The 23,452-nt window shown below is 37.8% G+C and overlaps 1 pseudogene; it reads right to left on the reverse strand.

Moving 5' to 3' along the window:
- Positions 1-4,761: 4,761 nt before the first annotated feature.
- On the reverse strand, positions 4,762-23,449 carry LOC130546088 (NACHT, LRR and PYD domains-containing protein 12-like; annotated as a pseudogene).
- Between the last annotated feature and the right edge of the window lie 3 nt (positions 23,450-23,452).

Consider the following 23,452-nt stretch of genomic DNA (forward strand, 5'->3'; position numbering starts at 1 on the left):
TTTAAACCCGTTCCACAAATACATAAACTGTGCTCACGCTTTCACCATCCATTTTTGCAAACTACACCCTAATTTTTACCTTGAAATTTTAAAATGTCATATATTACATTTATAGAAATTGATTATAGAAATGAGAATTTATAGAAACTAGATTAAAGAAATGTTTATTATACAAAATAACAATTTGTTAATAGTTTGGGCATTTCGCCTTATTTTCATGAAATTTCATAATCTATAAATAATAAAAAGTTATTGTGCGTGAGCTACACGTGAGAAACATTGAAGCACAGCCCTGCCTTTAGCAGATGCGTGATTATTGTTTTCTGTCTTGGCTTTTAGATTTTCTGCTATTTATTATAACATTGATTAGGCTTTATTTGCAATCATGTTATTCTCCATGCAGCACAGTACAAGTGAAATTAAATATATTAAAAAGAAACCCTTCTACAGTAAGCTATCTATAATCTTAAGACTCGCCATTTTTTAATATTGGAATAGAAAAACATAACATTACACAAAAAAACATTAATTTCCTCTAAGGCCTACGCGATTATGGCAAAAATCATAATTAGCCTATTTATTACTTTTCTGATATTATTGTTGATATTAGATTTTACTTTGAAGAAAATGTTTCATAACTTTCTGTAAAATAAATCATACCTGCAAACTCGCCGCTTTTCGCAGTTTTGAATCCAAATATGCCATTCTTGTGAATCGTATAGATCCGAAGAGTTTTTACGCAGAGTGGGGGGGGTCCTTGGTGATCCAGGCACTTGGGTGCGATTGATATTCGTCTGAAGTTTCAGTCGCAAATCTGTAGTTTACAGAGGATATTTCATATTTATTTTAGAGACCGATCAATTTGCTTCATAATAAATGATTAAATAAATTCATTAAAATGTTGTCAGGAGCCGCGCGGATTACTTTTGCATTGCTTGTATCTGATTTTTGAATTTTCTTTTTTATGAAAGCTCTTAACTGTTTTTTTTCTTTTCTTTTTGAGCTCTTATAACTCACATCAATCAGGTCCTGCACTTTATCTCTCTTAATAGCTCTTTTAACATCAGTCCCTCACTTTATTTTCTCAATCCTGCATGTTAGAACCGAAACCATAACGTCACTATTGGACGCCCAAGCGCTTTGCTTCCGATGGACACGCGTCCTTTGTATTAGGAAAGACTTAGAAAACGTAGACAAATAAAGATCATTTTAGGTGTTTAATTACGACTTGGAACATTGGGATCGTGAGACGAGGGCAATGTACAATGTAATTTTTTATGAAAATCTCAAATTGATCAAAATCCATATTTTTCACTTATCTTCATATCCACATATGTCTCTTGTTAATCCAGTATGGACCAAACCAATGGCTCCAGGGGCCATGGAGGATCTGGAACTGGACTGCACCCTGCCCCAAACTCTGGTGATCTCACAAGAATCTGATGATACAGCCTGTATTGGACAGTGGGGAGAGCAGCTGGTTTTCTTCTTCCTCACTCAATGGAAATAGAACGGAGGTGATTATGGGCCCATTGAATAAATGAATGAATGAATTTCTTGTGAAGGAGATATGTGCCATATTCATTTGTTGGACCTTCATATTAAATATATATAAAAACACAGACAGTGCATATGTATACATATGATGAAGGGAATTTATAAAAATGCAGCCTGTCCTGCCATTTGCAATTTTGTGGTATTTCAGTCTCTTAAGACTCCAGCTTGTTGCACTGTTTTTTCTATCAATAAATATTATTTAAGGGAACTAAAGATTCTGCAGTTATGATCATGTCTGTATGTGTCTTGATTGATGTCCTAGAAAGCATCATAAGCATCTGAGGCCTCAGGTTATTTTCTGAAAATAAATTATAATATTTGCAGGTAATAATAATTGCAATATTAGTAATAGTATTAAGCAAAAATGAATTGAATCAGTAAGGAAGCTGACTGATTAAATCTCTTAGATGGTGTGTGACACCTACAGTATCACCAGCACTGAAGCAAAATGACCTGAATCTGCAGGAGTCAACAATCTTCAGTCACATTTATGTTGGACTGTGTTTGAAGACACCATTCCCTGACTCAAACATGTTACACTGCAGCTCTAGCCAGGACGGGATCATGAAATGACCTTTGAGCACCTGAGAGGAATGAAGGATTTCAGTGTATAAAAAGTGTAAGGAATGAACCTGACAGGGCCTGTACTGTTGCATGTGCTACACTACACACATCATCAAAAATGAGAGGAGACCTGTGATGGATGTGCAGCCTGATAATGATCTCCAAACCACTTAGACTGAGCTTCATGAGATATAACCTTTGGAATACAATTTCTTTATTATTCTTAAATAAATAAGAAAACATGCTTAGGCCCACATGCATTTTAGTTTTAATCTCCATGGATAATAGGCAGGTATCAGTGTCAATCAGTTTCTAAATCTCCAATCTTTTTAAAACTAAATCTCCAGCTTTAGGTTTGTGTTCTTTATATGGTGTCACGGGTGGAGTGAGGACACGAACACAGCAGTAAGGTTTATACAACTTTTCCCCGGAGGATGGTTCATTTACAAGTGCACAAGTGAATGAATGAATGGTGCTCGTTGTCTGTGATTCTTGAGTGTCCTCGTGGGAGTGTAGACGTTGTGCTCAGTTATGAGTCCCCGGCGGTAGCTGAGTTTAGGCATGGTCTCTGTGAGGAATAGAAAAGACAACTGTTAGTGTATCCAGTCATTCTGAGATGATACTCCCTTCCTTCTTTTCCTGAGCCGCTTATATGAGCCGCTGTTGATTGAGACCAGCTGCTGTCGCTCAGCTCGTGATTGTGAGCAGACCAGTGGTTTTCATGGCGATGCTCTACTGGCATTGGGCGGCTCATCACAATTGGCATGGTCAATGTATTGAAGTTTTGGCTTTTTTGCATATATTCAATCTTTAAAGACTTTAAAACGTTTAAACATGGATGCGCCTTGTGCCTTTTGTGGAGAGAAATCAATAATTCACAATACATTGAAATCAATAAAATAGCACAACAAAATCATATTTTCCTCATCTCTGTAGCTTTAAAGTGCTTTATCCAGCACTTTTCTGTGCAGACTCAGCAGATGTAAAAGCCTTTCAGGTGATGTGGACTCCTGCTACTGAGTTTATCCAATTTAAGGAATGTTATTGAAATGGACAGTCCTCCAGACACTTTCCTCAGTATCCTATGCAGTGAATACTAATGGGTATAAAACACTTTATTTTGTGGGGGGAAACACAATCTCATTGCAATTAACCACTAAAAAAAATTATTAAAAAAAACTAAAAGTTAATTTATACAACTTCAGTTTACAACTGCTTTAAAATGTAATAAATATCTCTGAAAATAATCTGTCTGTGCATCGTTTGAAGTGTTCCTGACATTTAAAAAAAGTTTTAAATTTGTCATAATCTTCAAGCAGCGGTAAAAAAAATAGACTTAACTACGTCTTTTGACGTAACAACCAGTTAATAGCAGCACTGCTGATCACTGGTTGTTCTATCGATATATGCTGCCTTTCCAAACAGTGCGTGTGCGTGCAATGATCCCAGACAATTTAATCCATATATACTAATCATCAACAACAGGTGCGTTTGAAGAATCGTATTATCCAGATCATGATTAGATTGGATTCCAATAAACGTTACATACTGTATAACGTTAGGCTAATCTGTAATTTAAGTGAATTTTTTAATATAAATCTAACAGTTTGTAATGCAAATTAATGTGAAGGTAAACACTCTTACGAGTTAGCAACATTACTTTTTTCCATATTTATTTCTGTTTTACATTATATAAATATGCGGCTGCATATTTGAAGAGTTTGGTTCCAAAACGCTATAAATCCATTCTGATTAATTTGAGTAAAAATGTTTTCGTTACAAAGAAAGTTAAGATGAAAACCACTATTTTCTGTTTCAAAGTTTCACATAGCATCTTAAGGTTCTAGTAACATAAAAAATTAAAATCCAGATTTTGAAAGATTTATTATGAAAACTGATCATTTTCCCCCAAAATGCAAAAAATCCATGACAATTTTTTTTAAATGCAATAAATCCATTGAATCAATATAAAAGTTATTTTTTATATTGAAACTGTTGAAAATACACAACAAAGTGAGTTCAATACAATACTAATCTTACATACAGGCACTGGACTAAACATACATTCAATCAGTCATCGCTCCTAAAAAGAATTCAACGGGTCATCTTTTTAATGCTATAAATTAGTGCCTCGTCTTCTTAATCTCCTCACGTAAATGATTAGATTTCGATGGTTTACGTTTCTTCCCCACCGCAGAAACCAGCACAGGCTCATCAATGCCGTCAAAATTATTCATTTTCTGAATTCATGACTTTTCAATACCGACCTGATACTATACTGATTTTGGCGGAAATTTTTAAAAAAATGGCGTTTATCACGTTTTGGAACCAAACTCTTCAAACTGTTCACATGCTATTTACTTTAAAAAATGATGGTAACAATATTACACATATTATTTTTGAGTAGTTTTTAAGGATCGTTTTTTGTGGAATATACCTGAATAAATTAACCTTAACTATTTAATCAATGGCATAAAAGTAACAAAAGTGTTGGTTAGACTCACCCTAGTATCTCCAGTTTACAATGTGGGTCCTTTAGTAGATCAGAGAGATGCTGCATTCCTTTGTCTGTGGGTTTATTATCACTCAGATTCAGCTCTTTTAAGTACTTGAGGTTTGACTTCAGAGATAAAGCCAGATCTATATAGCCTTTGTTTGTAATGCTGCATTTGGACAATCTAGAAAGAGATTCAAAATGGTAACACTTTACAATAAGGTTGTATTTGTTAACACTGTTAAATGTATAACATGAACTAACAATCAGTAGTATAGTTTTTAAGCATTCATTAATGTTTGTTAACATTAGGTAACGCTGTACAGTATGTAAGTTAGTCCATTGTGCATTAACTGATGTTAACAGACTAAACTCGACAGGACAGTGACCCTCCATCAGCAGGCTAAAGTCATATTCATTCATAATGATGGGGCAAGTCTCGCCAATCGGCTAACAGATTTAGCACTTTTAGAACAATGTTCCTCAAAGACGGGAACCTCTTTGTGTCTTGTCTGTTTTTGGTCCAATGAGTCCACATTTCAAATAGCTTTTTGCCATTGCCATTTTGCAAACTTTTGGTTTGATCTCAGAGCTGAAGCCAGAGCGGCACAACCTTCCTCTTTAATACTACAGCAAGACAACCTGCAGAGAGTCATGATACATTATACTCAAGCATTACACCAGCCAGGAACCTGTGTTTCCTCAGGATGTTGAGGAACTGTGATGCTGAATGACGTCACGTGCTAATTAACACATTTGTGACATCATTACATCGTATTTGAGTTGCAACTTTAGAGCTGTTTCACTTCTAAACTCTGAACATTCTGTATTTTAATATAACATATTGCCCAATAAAGCCATTCTCATTTACTAGGTTTGTCGCTATAAGTTTTTTCTGAACAAAAGTCACTAAAGAGGTTGGAAAACTTGTTACATCCAGTGAAAGAGTTTGTAAGTTAGAGACTCGCGGCACGCCCTGCATGTGTTGACTGTGAATATAAATGCTTTGCCTAAAGAACGATATAAAACAGCACAGAGATTTTGTTATTACAACTACGGCGGGAAAAATTGGAACTGAATTGGAAACACGGCATCACTCAAAAGCTGCAGCCGTGGCGGGGAGAATTTTTGGTGTGGCAGAATGAATATAGCGGAAATATAATTGCAATATACATGGACAAATAATTTAATAATTTAATGTTAAAAACATAATTTAATAAAACATCACACAGTGAATAAAACATGATTGATAAAAGTTACAGACAGTGTCATAGTTACACTTAAGTAGTTTCTCCAGTTTACATCGTGGATCCTTCAGCAGAGCAGAGAGCAGCTTTCTTGAATCTCCAGGTCTATTCCAATTCAGATTCAGTTCTTTCAGGTGTGACGGGTTTGATTTCAGAGCTGAGGCTAAAGCAGAACAGTCTTTCTCTGAGAGGCTACAGTTTGACAACCTAGACACAAACAAGGCGGCACAATTATTTTACTGAAAAGCATCTGGCTTAATCATTAAGATAACTTTAAAACTGCAGTTGTGAAATGTATCGTATAACTTTTAACCTTATTTCACAAAAATGCATACACAAGCAACCACACCCACTATTGCTGATGTTAACCATTGACAGTGACCTTTAATGTTCTATGAATATGAATAGAAATGTCAGATTCCCATTTATTTCACTACACTGTAAAAATGAAGAGTTTGGTTCCAAAACGCTATAAATCCATTTTGAGTAAAAATGCGTTTTCTTTACAAAGAAAGTGGCAAGATGAAAACCACTATTTTCTGTTTCAAAGTTTCACATTGCATCTTTAGGTTCTAGTAACATAAAAAATTCAAATCCAGATTTTGATTTTAAAAGATTTATTATAACAACTGTTCATTTTTTCCCCCAAATGCAACAAATCCATGACAATTAAAAAAATGCAATAAATCCATTGAATCAATATAAAAGTTATTTTTCATATTGAAACTATTGAAAATACACAACAAATTGAGTTGATCTACATATGACAGCCTCTGAACTCAATACAATACTAATCTTACATACAGGCACTGGACTAAACATACATTCAATCAGTCATCGCTCCTAAAAAGAATTCAACGGGTCATCTTTTTAATGCTATAAATTAGTGCCTCGTCTTCTTAATCTCCTCACGTAAATGATTAGATTTCGATGGTTTACGTTTCTTCCCCACCGCAGAAACCAGCACAGGTTCATCAATGCCGTCAAAATTATTCATTTTTTTGTTTGTTTGTTGAACACAAAGTAGATCAGGGAAATTAGGAGCCGACTGTATTCAGAGCGCCGCCATTACTGTTTACAATGCGTGGAATGGTGTGCTGTGATTGGTTGAGCGTATATATCGCATTCTGCAGCAGTGTTGCCAAGTCCGCTTAATTATAAGCGACTTTGGACTTGTTTTTCTGTAAACTCGCTTACAAATATTGGTAGTCGCGGGTCGCGTTTTTTTTGGGCTTGTTTCTTAAGTGTCGTTGATTATTTGGGCTTGTTCCCAACTCCATAATAAGTTGTCAAGCAGATATTTTCTAACTTTTATATGTTATAAACGTAGGAGTTTGTCTTGCCTGTTCCCTCTGTCCCTCCCCTTTCCCCATACACACAGGAGACAGCAGAGTTTTTTCCCACCCACGTCCTGCTTCTAATTGGCTCTGACCCAGATGGCAACGAGTACTAGCCAATCAGGTCCGTGTATTATCTGATCTTTGATTATTCCATTCAATATAACAAACGGGAAAAGAAAAAAACAGTCGATATTTCGTTTTTCCGCATGCACAAAAATAAAAAACGATGTTTTTCTTCTTATTTCAGCCTTAAAAGGGAAATTCAATAAATAAATAAACCAAAACGAAATAACGACCCTAATTATAGTTTTTTTCATTTTTGGGTGATTTCCCAGGGTCTTCTGCGCGCGCGCGCTTTGCGCATGCGCAATGTACCGCCGCTTACCGGGATCAAGTGCATGGGAACTTGCGAAGCTCGAAATGAATGCATTTGCATATGCTTTGTTTGTACTTTTCACTCCCACTAAAAGAGTCACACTGAGAGAGGAGGACATCACTGTGGAAAATATTTCAAATATATATATTGAACAATGCCGTTCACATACAATACTTTCCAGAGCTTACAGTCGAAGTTTGTTAGCATTATTGCTTTTAATATGTGACATTTAAGTAAACAATTAAGTAGCCACAGCTGGCTTGCAGCAGCAAAGGTGTAAATCCATAAATTACTTTTGTAATTTATAAGTTATGTGATTCAAACAGCCCCTCCCCCCGTAACCTCACTCAACCGAGTTCATTAGGTTCCCCCAGATAAAACTACTGTCCTGCTATAGAGTAATTCATAAAAGATGTTCAGTTTGTTTGTTGTATACTCACTTCTTTATGAGTGGTAAATAAGAACTTTGTGCCCCGAGGTTATGTCTCAAGTTGACATCTTTATTGGAACACATCAACAAGTATCTCGTGCTGCCATTAGCACACATAACAACATTCTCACTCATTCCAGTGACAGGCACACCAATGACCCTTGCAGCCCCCTAGTGGGGATAACATGTATATGCACTTGCATAATACACCACATCCCCCCTTTTCCCAATGACATTAATAGTCAGAACAACATCAGTGCAAACAGATTATGTGCACTTATCACAGATACCAAACTCTGTAAAACAAACACATTTTTCTCATTTACTCTAAATGTATTACCAAATTGGCATTTTAAAGCTTAGGCATATTTATTTCACATTAATACCATCTGTAATGGATTCTCAGACCACCATAGGTTAGTCTATTGAAGTCATGCAATAGTCTTTAAACTTCACTGGAGCTTTCACAACCCGACCGCTTCTGGTGGTAGTTGTGTTGCATTTGTGTGAGACTCGATCTGGACTTTGCTGTACAGACTGTCCTGCTACCTCCTGTGGCTCTGAGATCTGACAGTGTGTATCGTCATCAGGCTCATGTGCAGGCTCAAACAACTCTGTGCTTTTATGAACAGTTTTCCTCAGGTGGCGCCTGTTGCTTCTGTTCTGTTTTCCTGCAGCATTGATGACATTGTATGATCTTGGTTCACCTCGTTTTGAAATGATGAGACCCGGTTTCCACCCTCTGTCCGTTTCAATGTGAACTGTGTTTCCAGCATGTAACTCTGTCAGGGGTTTCGCTCGTTCGTTGTAATAACACTCCTGTTTCTTCTGCAGACTTTCCAGCGTCTGGTGAACATCTCTGGTAGTGGTAGGTCGTAAAACTTCGCTGGATGCTGGGATGGTACTTCTGAGAACTCTTCCCATTAGGACCTGAGATGGAGCATAGGACATACCTGTGATTGGAGTATTCCTCAGCGAGAGTAGAGCAAGGTGATGATCCTGCCCTGATTGTCCTGCTTTTTTCAAAACATGTTTGACAGTTTTGATTGTTCTTTCCGCTAGTCCGTTTGATTGTGGGTAACCTGGACTGGAATGTGTCAGTTTAATGCCCCATTCTGCAGCAAAGTTCTTCATTTCGTAGCTTGCAAATGGTACGTGGTCACACACTAATTCTTTTGGGATGCCATGTCTTGCATACACCGCTTTCAGCTTTTCAATTACTGTACGTGCCGTCTTGTCTTTGATGTTCATTACCTCAGGATACTTTGACATATAGTCGACAACTAGAAGGAATGACTGACCTCTGATTTCGAAGATGTCAGCAGCTACTTTTAACCATGGGAGCTCAGGAATATCGTGAGGTATGAGCGGCTCTTTCTGGTTCTTGGGCTGGTACTGTTGGCAGGTTGAACATGACTCGACCATTTGTTCTATGTGCTTTGTCATACACGGCCAATAGAGAAACTTTCTGGCATGTGATTTTGTGCGTTGCATTCCTTGGTACGAGATGTGTAGTTTCTGCAGCATCTCTGCTCTCATTGACACTGGAATCAAAATCCTGTCCGATACCAACAATATGTTGTCCTGTACAGACACAGTGTGTCTAACAGGCCAATACTGATGTATTGAAAGATCGAGTTGCTTTCTGCGTGTGGGCCAGCCGCTCCTTTGTGTTTTCATGAGCAACTGTAGTGTACTGTCTCTTGCAGTGGCTTCTTTAAGCTGCTTTAGCATTTCTTCACTGAGAGCCTCTGTTGCTTCAAGCGCATATACAACTCTTTCTTCACTGAAATCTTCCGCACACGTCCGTTGACCGTCGGCGACAGCTCGCAACAGGGCATCTGCAATTAACATGTCCTTCCCTGGCGTGTATTGAACATTGAGGCTGTATTTCTGTAGCAGTAAAAGCATACGTTGGAGTCTTGCTGGTGCTTTACTCAGTGATTTCTTGAAAATGGCCTCCAATGGCTTGTGGTCTGACTGTACCTTTATATCACGTCCGTACACATACTGATGAAACTTTTTGGTGGCGAATACAATCGCAAGTAGCTCTTTTCAATCTGAGCGTAGTTTTGCTCCGTGTCTGTCAATGCGCGGGATGCATACGCTATCGGCTGTCCATCCTGCACCAGACATGATCCTAAACCATCTTTGGACGCGTCTATTTGAATGGTGAGCATCGTGTTGGGGTCGTAGTACCTGAGAACTGGTGTGCTGGTCAATGCCGTCTTAAGTGCCAGCAATTCCACCTCGTGTTCTGGTTGCCACTGGAAAACAATGTCTTTTCTCAAAAGTTGTCTGAGAGGTGCTGTGAGTGAAGCCTCACCTGGAATAAATGGAGCAAGATATCTTATCATGCCCAAGAGGCGCTGCAATGCGTGTCTGTCTGTGGGCGCTGACATTCGTATCACAGCCTGTGTCTTGCCATCATCTGCTTTCACACCCTGTGGGGTAATCACATGTCCCATAAAATGTACATTGTTCACTTTGTACTGTATCTTGTCAGGGTTGAATTTCACATTGTGTTGTATCGCCCTCTCCATGATTTTAGCAATAACTGTATCGTGTTCCTGTTCTGTGGTAGCTGCGACGATCATATCGTCAGCTACAATATGCACACCTTCTATGTCCCCGAACACTTCAGTATTGTGCTGCTGGAACACTTCACTAGCAGACTTGACTCCAAAAGGCAGACGTTTGAATCTGTACCAACCCCACGGCGTGTTGAATGTACATAGCAGGGAGGATTCTGTGTCGAGCTTGATTTGCCAGTAACCATTCTTTTCATCTAAGATGGAGAAGATTTTCTTTCCAGCCAGTTTACACAGGACGTCTTCGGTCGTTGGGATAGAGAAGTGTTGGCGAAGAACAGCTTTATTTAGGTCGCGGGGATCCAAGCATACTTGTAATGTCCCATTTTTCTTTTCTGTGACTACAAGGCTGTTAACCCAAGGTGTAGGTTAAGTGACTGGTGCTATAACATCTTCCTGCAATAGACGGTCCAGTGTGCTCTTCAGTTTGCCCATCACTGCTAGGGGAATTTTTCTGTAGCCATGGATGACAGGGATTGCTTTGGGATCCACATGTATATGGTGTTCACTCGGAAACTGACCAAGTCCTTCAAAAGCTGTGGGATACTGAGACATCAGCTCTTCTTTGGAGGTTGCGCAGTTGTTTACGACAGTGTCCACTTTTTTCAATAGGTGCATCCGTTCACATGCTTCCTTACCAAGTATTGGTGTCGATGAGTGTCTCGTTATGTAGAAAGGTAAGCAAGCTTGCACCCTGGGTGTGATGCACTGCAACGTGGCCAAACCCTATGGCTTCAGTCTTGTCCCTCCATATGCCAACAGCATGGTCGAAGTAGGTTGCAACAACCCTGCTCCTTTTACGGATTGGTAAATGTCCAAAGGTAGAATGTTTGCTTCTGCCCCCGAGTCCAATTTGAACTTCACTGATACATTTCCAATGTCTATGGCTGTGTACCATGCTTTCTCTGTCGAGTCAGTGATCTTTTTTAGTTTTACTGATCCGATGAACAATGAATGAACAGTGACATTCCTTTTTTGTTTTGTTTGTGTATCCTTGTTTTCAGATCTGCACACCGAGGCAAAGTGATTGCGTTTTTCGCAGGCATGACACGTGGCTCCGAAGGCTGGACATTGTCGAGGTAGATGAGATTTACCACACTTCTTGCAATTAAACGTACCCACATTTGCTTTTTGCTGTTGTGTCGACGTTCTTTCAAACCTCTTGTTATGCTTAGTATATCCTGTTTTCTTTTTAATAGCATGAACAGTTTTATTTTGCTCACCCATTGCTTGGATCTGTGTTTTTGCTGCTTCTGCTGCTCTGCAAATGTCCACAGTTTTTTCAAGAGTTAAGTTCACTTCTCTCAGTAGTCTTTCCTTTAGACGCTGATCATTGATGCTAAACACTAACTTATCTCTTAACATGTCGGATTCCGCTGAGCCAAACTCAGTCTTTGCTTTTTTGTTTTAGATCCGTCACGTATTTATCGATAGATACTGAATCAGGCATGGGGTAAGCCCAGAATTGATGCCTCTCAAATACAACATTCTTTTTCGGCAAGCAATACTTCTCCAGAGCAGATACAATATCATGCATTGTTTAATTCTCTCCCTCTGGCTCGATCGTCAGCGAATTGTACACCTCCAAGGCCTCTTCGCCTAGCGCGTGTAGTAGAATGGCAATTTGTACCTTTTCACTTTTCGAGTCTGATCCTGAAGCAGTCATGTAAATGTTGAATCGTTGTATCCATCTCCTCCAATTCTCGCCTGTATTTCCCGACAGGACTAATGGGGTTGGTAATCTGAACTGCTCCATGTTTTCTTTTTACACGTGCAGACTCACTTCAGTCTGCACGTGTAAAATTGCATGTGTGATATTGCATAAATGATGCGCCTGTTTAAATTCCTTGAAGTTCAGCTGTCATACCAAAAAACATCTAATACCTACAACACTTATAAGTCCAGGCCTGTGTCACCGCGCCGTGGGACAAAAAAACCCCCATTCGAATCAATTACACTGGGTTCCAAATTATTATGCAAATGATATCTTTCTCTGGTTTTCCTAATTTGTCGATGCAAATGACAGTCAGTATAATTTTCAAGTAATCAACAGTTAGGGTACATTTGGAATTTTATTGAACAAACCTCCCACTGACAACAGTATTTATTTAAAAAATGAAAAACTCAAAATGCACTGTTCCAAATTATTATGCACAACAGAGTTTGAAAACATTTCATAGGTTGTAAAAAACTGAAAATGGTCATTTGTTGAATTTGCAGCATTAGGAGGTCATATTTACTGAAATCAAAAGCTATTTCAATCAAAAACATCCTAACAGGGCAAGTTACATGTTAACATAGGACCCCTTCTTTGATATCACCTTCACAATTCTTGCATCCATTGAACTTGTGAGTTTTTGGATAGTTTCTGATTGAATTTCTTTGCAGGATGTCAGAATAGCCTCCCAGAGCTGCTGTTTTGATGCTAACTGCCTCCCACCATCATAGATCTTTCGCTTGAGGATGCTCCAAAGGTTCTCAATAGGGTTGAGGTCAGGGGAGGATGGTGGCCACACCATGAGTTTCTCTCCTTTTATGCCCATAGCAGCCAATGACACAGAGGTATTCTTTGCAGCATGAGATGGTGCATTGTCATGCATGAAGATGATTTTGCTACGGAAGGCATGGTTCTTCTTTTTGTACCATGGAAGAAAGTGCTCAGTCAGAAACTCTACATACCTTGCAGAGTTCATTTTCACACCTTCAGGGACCCTAAAGGGGCCCACCAGCTGTCTCCCCATGATTCCAGCCCAAAACATGACTCCGCCACCTCCTTGCTGACGTCGCAGCCTTGTTGGGACATGGTGGCCATCCACCAACCATCCACTACTCCATCCATCTGGACCATCCAGGGTTGCACGGCACTCATCAGTAAACAAGACTGTTTGAAAATTAGTCTTCATGTATGTGTGGGCCCACTGCAACCGTTTCTGCTTGTGAGCATTGGTTAGGGGTGGCCGAATAGTAGGTTTATGCACAACTGCAAGCATCTGGAGGATCCTACACCTTGAGGTTTTCGGGACTCCCGAGGCACCAGCAGCTTCAAATACCTGTTTGCTGCTTTGCAATGGCATTTTTGCAGCTGCTCTCTTAATCCGATGAATTTGTCTGGAAGAAACCTTCCTCATTCTGCCTTTATCTGCACGAACCCTTCTGTGCTCTGAATCAGCCACAAATGTCTTCACAGTACGATGATCTCGCTTAAGTTTTCGTGAAATATCTAATGTTTTCATACCTTGTCCAAGACATTGCACTATTTGACGCTTTTCGGCAGCAGACAGATCCTTTTTCTTTCCCATATTGCTTGAAACCTGTGGCCTGCTTAATAATGTGGAACGTCCTTCTTAAGTAGTTTTCCTTTAATTGGGCTCACCTGGCAAACTACTTATCACAGGTGTCTGAGATTGATTTCAGTGATCCAAAGAGCACTGAGACACAATACCATCCATAAGTTTAATTGAACAATATAAAATTAAATGTTTAAGACACTTAAATCCAATTTGCATAATAATTTGGAACGCAGTGTAATAGTGCTGTGCGTATTAGATGTTTTTTGCCATGACAGCTGAACAAGGAATTTAAACAGGCGCATCATTTAAAACATGCATTCATAACATAGTGCAGCACTTTGTATAACGATTGGCTCATAATCATAATGAATGAAGTAGCGGGGCTGATTTAAACACATATGAGCCGCTCTTGTGATACCATAAGCGAATTGGTCTGCGCACAGCGCGCGTGAGGTTAAACACATCTTATCAACCTCAAACCGAACATTACGATGGATTCTATTGTGCTGAGAAAGATCGCTTCGTTGATGTTTTCTTAAAAGCAGTCACAGTGTAATGATGATAGCGTGCTCGGGTGCGGATGGTAATGTACAGTGTAAGAGCAGGTCAGCGGCGGAGTGGGGACAATCGCGCTCCGGCATGTTTCAGGGCACGCTAGAGATACGGGCTCTCCAATGCTTTAGTTTGTTCGTCTGTTAACTTATCAGAGATGCAGTACACCACACAACAATTTTCGGTATTGCACCAGGCACAGTCACCGTCATCATTACAAAGCGCTAAGGCCAAGCGCCTGACAAGGTCTACACACCTTCGTTCGAATAAACGGATATGACGTTTTTTGTGGGCGTTCCCAGTAATGCAGACGCTTGTCCACACCCACTAATTAACATGTAATTTGCATGACTGTGAACAAGAAAAAGAAAATGAAAACGAAAATGAAATAAAAGAGAAGATAAAATCAAATAAAATGAAAATCAAAGTTTACATTTTAATTTGAATTGTGTCAGTATTATTGCGTGAACATTAATAAAACCTTTGTAAAAATGTTTTTACAATTTATTTTTCACATTTGTCTTTTCATTTTCAAATTGGCAGTCTTGCCTCGAGATTTTAGTGAAAATGAAATGTCAAATCACCAATTGTATTTTCTTTTTCAATTTGACAGGGACAACGCATTGTCAGTGTAAAAATGAAAATGAAAATAAAATAATTTCATTTTATTTTTCATTTTGGCACATATTGTGCACGCAGTTGTGTATAATGAAATTGCTAATCTGGTTTTCATTTTCATCGTTTAATTTATTTATTTAAATTTGGCAGGATTTGCCTAGAACAATGCCTAACGTTCACATACAACACTTTCCAGAGCTTACAGTCGAAGTTTGTTAGCATTATTGCTTTTAATATGTGACATTTAAGTAAACAATTAAGTAGCTGGCTTGCAGCAGCAAAGGTGTAAATCCATAAAGTACTTTTGTAATTTATAAATTGTGATGGGAACATCCCCCGTAACCTCACTCAACCAAGTTCATTAGGTTCCCCCAGCTAAAACTACTGTCCTGCAATAGAGCAATTCATAAAAGATGTTCAGTTTGTGTTGAAACTGTGAGGTTTTTATGTAGTCATTTGCACTATTACATTACATCAGTTTAGGCTACTGTTTTTAGGTAACATGCCAGAGCCTGCCTCACTGAGGGACCATAATAATGTTGCAGTGTGTCGTAGTCGAGGTGCCAATAAACACAACACTGCAGATCAATTGAATCCTAAAGTCGATTAGTTTATTGACAGTGTTCCCAGTGGCGTGCTGCCACCACGCCACACTATTAGCCTGCCCCGTACCTCTGCACATGCGCAGATATATACTCGACAGGGTTGCCACTACTTAACAAAACCACTATCATTACATTCCCCAGAGAGCCTCTTTTCCGATATCTCGTGATATGTCATATTATTTAAAAACATTTGATGAATATGAAACATGTACAGCTCGAGTGAAGCCATTGTAAATGATAATTGATCGATCGCGAGATTCGTGAAGAGCTCTAGGCGCGCTGCCACGCTCGCGCGCGCAGAAATCCGTGCAACATCACCAAAAAATGAGAAAAACAGTAATTAAGGTCGTTATTTGGTTTTGGTTTATTTATTTATTGGATTTCCCGTTTCAAGATGAAATAAGAAGAAAAACATCGTTTTTTTATTTTTGTGCATACAGAATAACGGAAAAACGAAATATCGACTGTTTTTTTCTTTTTCCGTTTGTTATATTGAATGGAATAATCAAATGATCAGATGATACACGGACCTACACGGACCCAATCAGAGGCAGAGCAGGGCAATCTGTTTTTTCTGGTAACCGGCAGAAACCAGAAATGAAAATACGCGCGATTTACGGTGGACTGTAGGAGAGTTTTTGAAGAACAAATGCCCGAGACAAGTTACATGGATAGTTACATTCTCATTTCACACAAGTTTTTTAAATGTTTGTTTTTATTATTTATATGGTTTTGTTATTTTCTTGTTTGAATGTGGGCCATCAAGAACGTCTGGATGAAGAACTAAAACATGTTGAATGTTTCAGGATATTTAAGATATTTTCAGATATTTCATAGGTTCAGTTCAGACAAATTGTTATGTTGTTAATATGTTTAATTTGCACCTTGGTATCTGAAGCAACTTGAAAGATAATGGTGGTGTTATTCTTTATATATATATGAGGCCAAAGGGTTATGAGCAGTGTTGCCAGATCTCGCGAAACAAATAGAGTCTTAAGAAAAATGTTTTAGACCAAGCCTCATCCTCACGTGTTCAAATGATTTTGACTGGAATGGTTTTTAAACCAGTTTAGTTTATTTAAGTATTTTCTAACTCAATCATTTGTTTATCAGAGCAGGAGCCAATTTCTGCACACTAAGATTGTCAATAATTGCTCCTGCTTCTGGTAGTTATTTAAAAATGGGATATTCTGCAGTCCCTGCAATAATAAATAAAGAATTTATGAATTCAGGATGATATTTATTTGGTACATCAGTAGGGTATTTGATATCCCATCAATTTTCTAATGTTAAATAATGTTAAAAGGTGGTTTAACTCCCTCTTGTAGTCATTGTCCGGAACCTATGGGTTCCGTAGAAAAAGTCACTTGTTTTGGGCTTGTTTTCACAGGCTTGGTTGCTTATTTGCCTCGCGAGATCTGGCAACACTGCTCTGCAGAGAAGTGAGACTGCATATTGTGGTTTGGAAAGAAAGGGAGAAAACATGACAGAATAACACGGCGGATATCGCATTTGCGTAAAATTAAAAAGTGACTTTTCAATACCGACCTGATACTATACTGATTTTGGCGGAAACTTTTTTAAAAATGGCGTTAATCACTTTTGGAACCAAACTCTTCAAACTGTTTACATGCTATTTACTTTAAAAAATGATGGTAATACTATTACACATATTATTTTTGAGTAGTTTTTAAGGATAGTTTTTTGTGGAATATACCTGAATAAATTAACCTTAACTATTTAATCAATGGCATAAAAGTAACAAAAGTATAGACTCACCCTAGTATCTCCAGTTTACAATGTGGGTCCTTTAGTAGATCAGAGAGATGCTGCATTCCTTTGTCTGTGGGTTTATTATCACTCAGATTCAGCTCTTTTAAGTACTTGAGGTTTGACTTCAGAGATAAAGCCAGATCTATATAGCCTTTGTTTGTAATGCTGCATTTGGACAATCTAGAAAGAGATTCAAAATGGTAACACTTTACAATAAGGTTGTATTTGTTAACACTGTTAAATGTATAACATGAACTAACAATCAGTAGTATAGTTTTTAAGCATTTATTAATGTTTGTTAACATTAGGTAATGCCGTACAGTATGTAAGTTAGTCCATTGTGCATTAACTGATGTTAACAGACTAAACTCGACAGGACAGTGACCCTCCATCAGCAAGCTAAGGTCATATTCATTCATAATGATGGGGCAAGTCTCGCCAATCGGCTAAAATGCCATTGCCATTTTGCATACTTTTGGTTGCATAAAACTCCTGAACCAAACCTGTCTAGGAAAAGTCACTGAAAATACTTTTAGCATTTATTACTTTTAAAATACAGTAATTTATGTTGAAATTCAGGTTTTTGCCAAATATGATTATACTGAAAATGAATTATGTAAACATGTAAAGCGTAAATGAAACATGACATATACTGTAATGTCTCCAGTTTACAGTTTGGATTCTCCAGTCCAGCAGAGAGCAGCTTCACTCCTGAATCTTGCAGATTATTGTAACTCAAATTCAGTTATCTCAGAATTGAGGTGTTTGACTTGAGAACAGAGACAAGAGCTGAACAATTACTCAGACTAGAAAAACACAATAGTATCAGAACATTAACCATAAACACAAACCTAAAATCTCACAGAATTCATGAATAAATCTCATATTTGTATGTTTAGGTTCCTTGCATTCAAATATTTCAATTAAACCATGACAGCATTACATTTTCACATCTAAGCACATCATTTAAGTAATTCATAAAAAAAGCAAATACATACATAGCTTTTCTAGATGCTTTGACCACTGGCAGCAGCTTCAGAAGACATTTTTCTGATGGATCATATTTACACAGCTTGAACTCATCCAGCTCCTCTTCTGAGTTCAGGAGCACAAACACAAGAGCCGACCATTGAGATGGAGTCAATGTAACAATAGATTGTTGTCTGTCACGCGTTCTGCTCAGGTATGTTTGGATTTCTTGCACTAGAGAATGTTCATTCAGTTCATTCAGACAGTGGAAGAGATTGATGGATTTATGGAGAGGGATTCTCCCTGATCTTCTGTTTAATGTACTTGACTATTTACTGCGTGTCAACGCTGCATACTGTTTGTGTCAGTAAGCATCGCAGAAGATCCTTACTAGATTCTTGGGAAAGACCCAGAAGAAAACGCAAGAAAAGGTCCCGATCTCCATTGTCGCTCTGTAACGCCCTGTCCACTTCACTCTTAAGGAAAGCTGATATATCTGACTGGCTTTCTTTGTCTTGACAAACAAACAGAAACTTGAATAAAGCGGCGAAAAACTTCTGTAAACTCAGATGCACAAAGCTGTAATCCTTCCTGAGGTTCAGTCCAAACTCCTGTCTAAAGATCTGAGTACAAACCTCTCAATACACTGATGCTTCTCTCACATCAATGCCACACTCTCTCAGATCCTCCTCGTTGAAGATCAGGTTCCCTTTCTCCAGCTGTTGAAAAGCCAGTTTTCCCAGCGAGAACACGATCTCTCTTGTCTGGTTAGGATCAATTTCATATTTTCCGTGGTATTTCTCACTCCTTTGTTGCATCTGAAACATCAGAAAGTGTGTGAACATTTGAGTGAGAGTCTTGGGGATCTCTGCAGTCTCTGCTTCACTCAACATTCCCTCTAGAACCGTGGCTGAAATCCAGAGGTGGACAGTAACGAAGTAAATTTACCTGAGTACTGTACTTAAGTACACTTTTTGAGTATCTGTACTTTACTTGAGTATTATTTTTTCTGAGTATTGTATTTTAACTTCACTACATTTGAAAGACAAATATCATACTTTTTACTCCACTACATTTATAAAAAGGTCCAAAAGTAGAAAATGGTTTCTATGCAGCGGGGTTTCCTGTGTGCGCAATTTATCTGGCTTGCGATCTGCCAGGACCTTTTACTGTTGCCAAGTATTTCAGTTTTTCTAAGCTCGCGGTTTTCCGGCAAGCTTTGAATGGCCATTTGGCAGATTTTTTTAACGCAAATCTGGCAACTCTGGGATCTTCCCCGCTAAACTAATGTAAACGTAGGCGCTGCTACATCGTTGATAGCGCTCTGAAAAGGCAAATAGAACATTAAAAGAGGAAAAAGGCACATGTTAAAGTGTGGTGTAATCATCTGTGGGTTACGATCAGTCAAAGATCGTAGAAACATTGTCATGAAAATGATCGGCATAACGGCTAAACGGTAAATAAGCATCACATACACCTTGAGCTACACGTGCGTGTTAACTTCTGATCTGCTGCTATATCATTTAAAGCGATTTGGAGAATGAATGATGTTTTTACTGAAGTAACTATAGTTGAAGTATTCCTGTTGAAATAAAAACAATAGAACCCTGCCCAAAATACAACATAAAATGTAATGGATTTAATGGTTATAATGGGACTTGTACTATGGATACTTGTTGTCTACTTGTATGTGATGGATTCTATTGGTGGGATGGTAAATCCTATTGGAATAAAACCCAAAACACACTACAAAGAGGAATTTAATTTAAAAATCTCATTCTAATTCAAAAATTCATTGTTTTTTTTAGCAGGGATGGTATTTGCAGTAAAACCACAGTATCAACATATTTACCATTTTCTATATATGGGAACCATACTCCAATTAATAATCTTTAGTAAAACCACAGCAACTAAACATATAATGAACATAGTTCATTATACTAGCTATAGTTTACAGTATGTTTGTAGTTAAATTACGGTAATACAAATGGTAATAAATCCAACGAACACATGGCTTCTACACTTTACTATTTACAAGAACCTTATTACTTACTGGTAAATTGCTGCTAAAACTGGTTAAGGGAATATACAAAATAAAAGAACACTGCTCATAAATACATATAGGCCTGGGGGGCTAATGAGGATAATTAGGCTAAATGATCATAAAGGATTATATCTAAACTAAACATATGTGTGCTAAACATATAAAGCTCTTAAAGGAGTTGCTCACTGCAAAATTTGCCCCCATTGACTTTCCATAGTAGGAATAAAAACTACTATGGAAAGTCAATGGGGGCAAATTTTGAAGTGAACTACTCGTTTAATACAACTGATACTGTGAGCTACTCTGTGTATTCAGTAGGTTGCTTCAGAGGCACAAGGTATACGACAATAAAACAATGCACAACTGACATAAAGGAAATTTACTTTTAATACTTGAGTACTTTTAAAAGCACGTACTTCTGTACTTTTACTCAAGTAAGAATCTGTCTTTACAACTTTTACTTGTAGTGGAGTAATATTTGACCAGTAGTATCTGTACTTTCACTCAAGTAAGGAAGTTGTGTACTTCGTCCACCTCTGCTGAAATCCAGCAGAAGACCGGGATGTGGCACATGATGTACAGACTTCTGGATGATTTCATGTGTGTGATGATTCTGTCAGACAGACTCTTATCGTTTGTCCTCTTCCTGAAATACTCGTCCTTGTGAGAGTCATTGAACCCTCGTACCTCTGTCAACTGATCAACAAATTCAGGAGGAATCTGACTGGCTGCCGCTGTTCGAGATGTGATCCAGATCAGAGCAGAAGGAAGCAGATTGCCCTTGATGAGGTTGATCAGCAGCACATCCACCGAGGCTGATTCTTTCACATCAAACAAGCTTGGATTGTTTGAGAAATCTAAATGAACTTGATATTGGCTGATTGACTGATATTTTTATGCTTGATCAGATTCAGCTCTCTGAATGGAAGTGGAAATGTGAAGTGAATTACTTATTTATTCATTTATGTATTAGATATTATTTATTATAATGATCTTGCTTGGTCTATAAACACCATGCACTGTGCTGTGTTTTACCTTTCTGTGTTTTTCTTATTTGCTCCTGTAAAGCTGCTTTGGAACAATGCACATTGTGAAAAGCGCTATATAAATAAAATTGAATTGAAGTGAATGTCCTGATTTGCTTTTCCATCAGCCCAGTCCAGAATGAACTTCTGCACAGAGACTGTTTTTCCAATTCCAGTGACTCCTTTCGTCAGCACACTTCTGATGGTTTTATCTTGTCCAGGTAAGGCTTTAAAGATGTCATTGCATTTGATCTGTCTTTCCTGGGCCTCGGATCTTCTAGACGAAGTCTTCTGAATCTGTCTCACCTCATGGTTCATCATTGACCGCTCCACGCCCTCCTTCTGTGATGTACAGCTCTGTGAAGATCTCATTCAAAAGTGTTGAGCTCCTTTGATTCGATATCCCTTCATTAATGTTTTGAAATTTCCATTTTAGTCTAGATTTATGTTTTTGTTGATATAATGCAGACTGCTCTGTTGTAGATATAGAAACGAGAAATTAAATAAAACAACTGTCAGTATCAGCAGTTTCACCTACTGTTAACTATAGGCTATGGTCAAAATCACATGACTCTTACTGTTCATTAGTATGTCTGTGAGGTCTGTCTGGTTCATCTTCTTCAGAATGTGCAGTGTGAACTTTAAGAGTCCATCTCTGACTCTTCTCTCACCTTCATTCTCTTCTTCCTGCTCTTTATCAGAGCATGATGGGTAATCTGGGATGAGAAGCAGTGTTGGGTGTAACTAGTTACTAAGTAATTAGTTACTGTAATTTAATTACTTTCCCCTTGAAAAGTAAAGTAAGGGATTACTCTTATTTTTTCTGTAATTTAATTACAGTTACTTCTGGTGGAATTAAACTAAATACTTTGTGTAATATGTGTGTATGCAGAAGAGGAATTTACATCAAAATTCAAAGTCTAACTTTAAAATCCGTGCTTTAATGTATAATTCTCACATTTGTAATTAATAATAATACTTTATGTAGTTTTATATTATTTATTTGAATGAATTAAAAGAGCCGTTTCATGCTATCCTTGAATCACTTAACTCATCAAGGTTGATGTAGGATATAGAAAGTAATTAGTAATAAGTAATTAAATACTTTTTGAAGAGAGTAACTTGTACAGTAATCTAATTACATTATCGAATGTGTAATTAGTAACTAGTAATTAATTACTTTTTCAGAGTAACTTACCCAACACTGATCAGAAGTCTCTTAAAACTCTCTAACTCTTCCTTTATCAGAGAGATGATTTGGTGCTCCACCTCCTATGTTTCAACAACAACAACAACAAATACTTTTTGTGCTAAATATTTATACATTCACTTTAAATGTTTTACCTGATTCATCATTATTTAAAAAAAATCGTCATTGTGTTTCTGTGCTGATTATTAAATGCACTGACATTCACACTATTTTAAGTGTGGCTAAAATACTGCTTGGGGCTCTGCTATATACAAACCTACATACAAACCTTGAAAACAGTCTCCACGTTCTTTTTGCTTTTGGAGAAATTTGATCGAGTCTGTTCGTCACTGTGGTTAATAAAAACATGCTGTCAATAAAAAACCTAGACCAGGATTTAAACTCATTTCTCTCTGAGAACCAACTGTATTTATCACTTACACTTAAAATACTGTTCAACTCAAACTGAAATAATTGACTGATGTCCTAAACCAAGAGTGTCCTCACCTCTGTTCGGCAAAAGAGTCTCCACCTTTAAAATAAATGGGTTGAGCAATAGACTTGCTGCTTTTCATAGACACACAACTAAATACTGTTGGAGATGATCTCTCTTCAGTTGAACTATAAAAGAAAACAACAATTATTACATTGTTACATAATTTACATTTGTTCATTTCGTGAACACTTCTATCCAAAGCACACTGTAAAATCAAATAGTATACTTTAATAGAAAAGTGGTAGTATGTTTACTTAATTTTGGCCAAAATGTTGATTTTACTAGACATTGT

The sequence above is a fragment of the Triplophysa rosa genome, linkage group LG2 (genome assembly GCF_024868665.1).
Source record: "Triplophysa rosa linkage group LG2, Trosa_1v2, whole genome shotgun sequence".
Lineage (NCBI taxonomy): Eukaryota > Metazoa > Chordata > Actinopteri > Cypriniformes > Nemacheilidae > Triplophysa > Triplophysa rosa.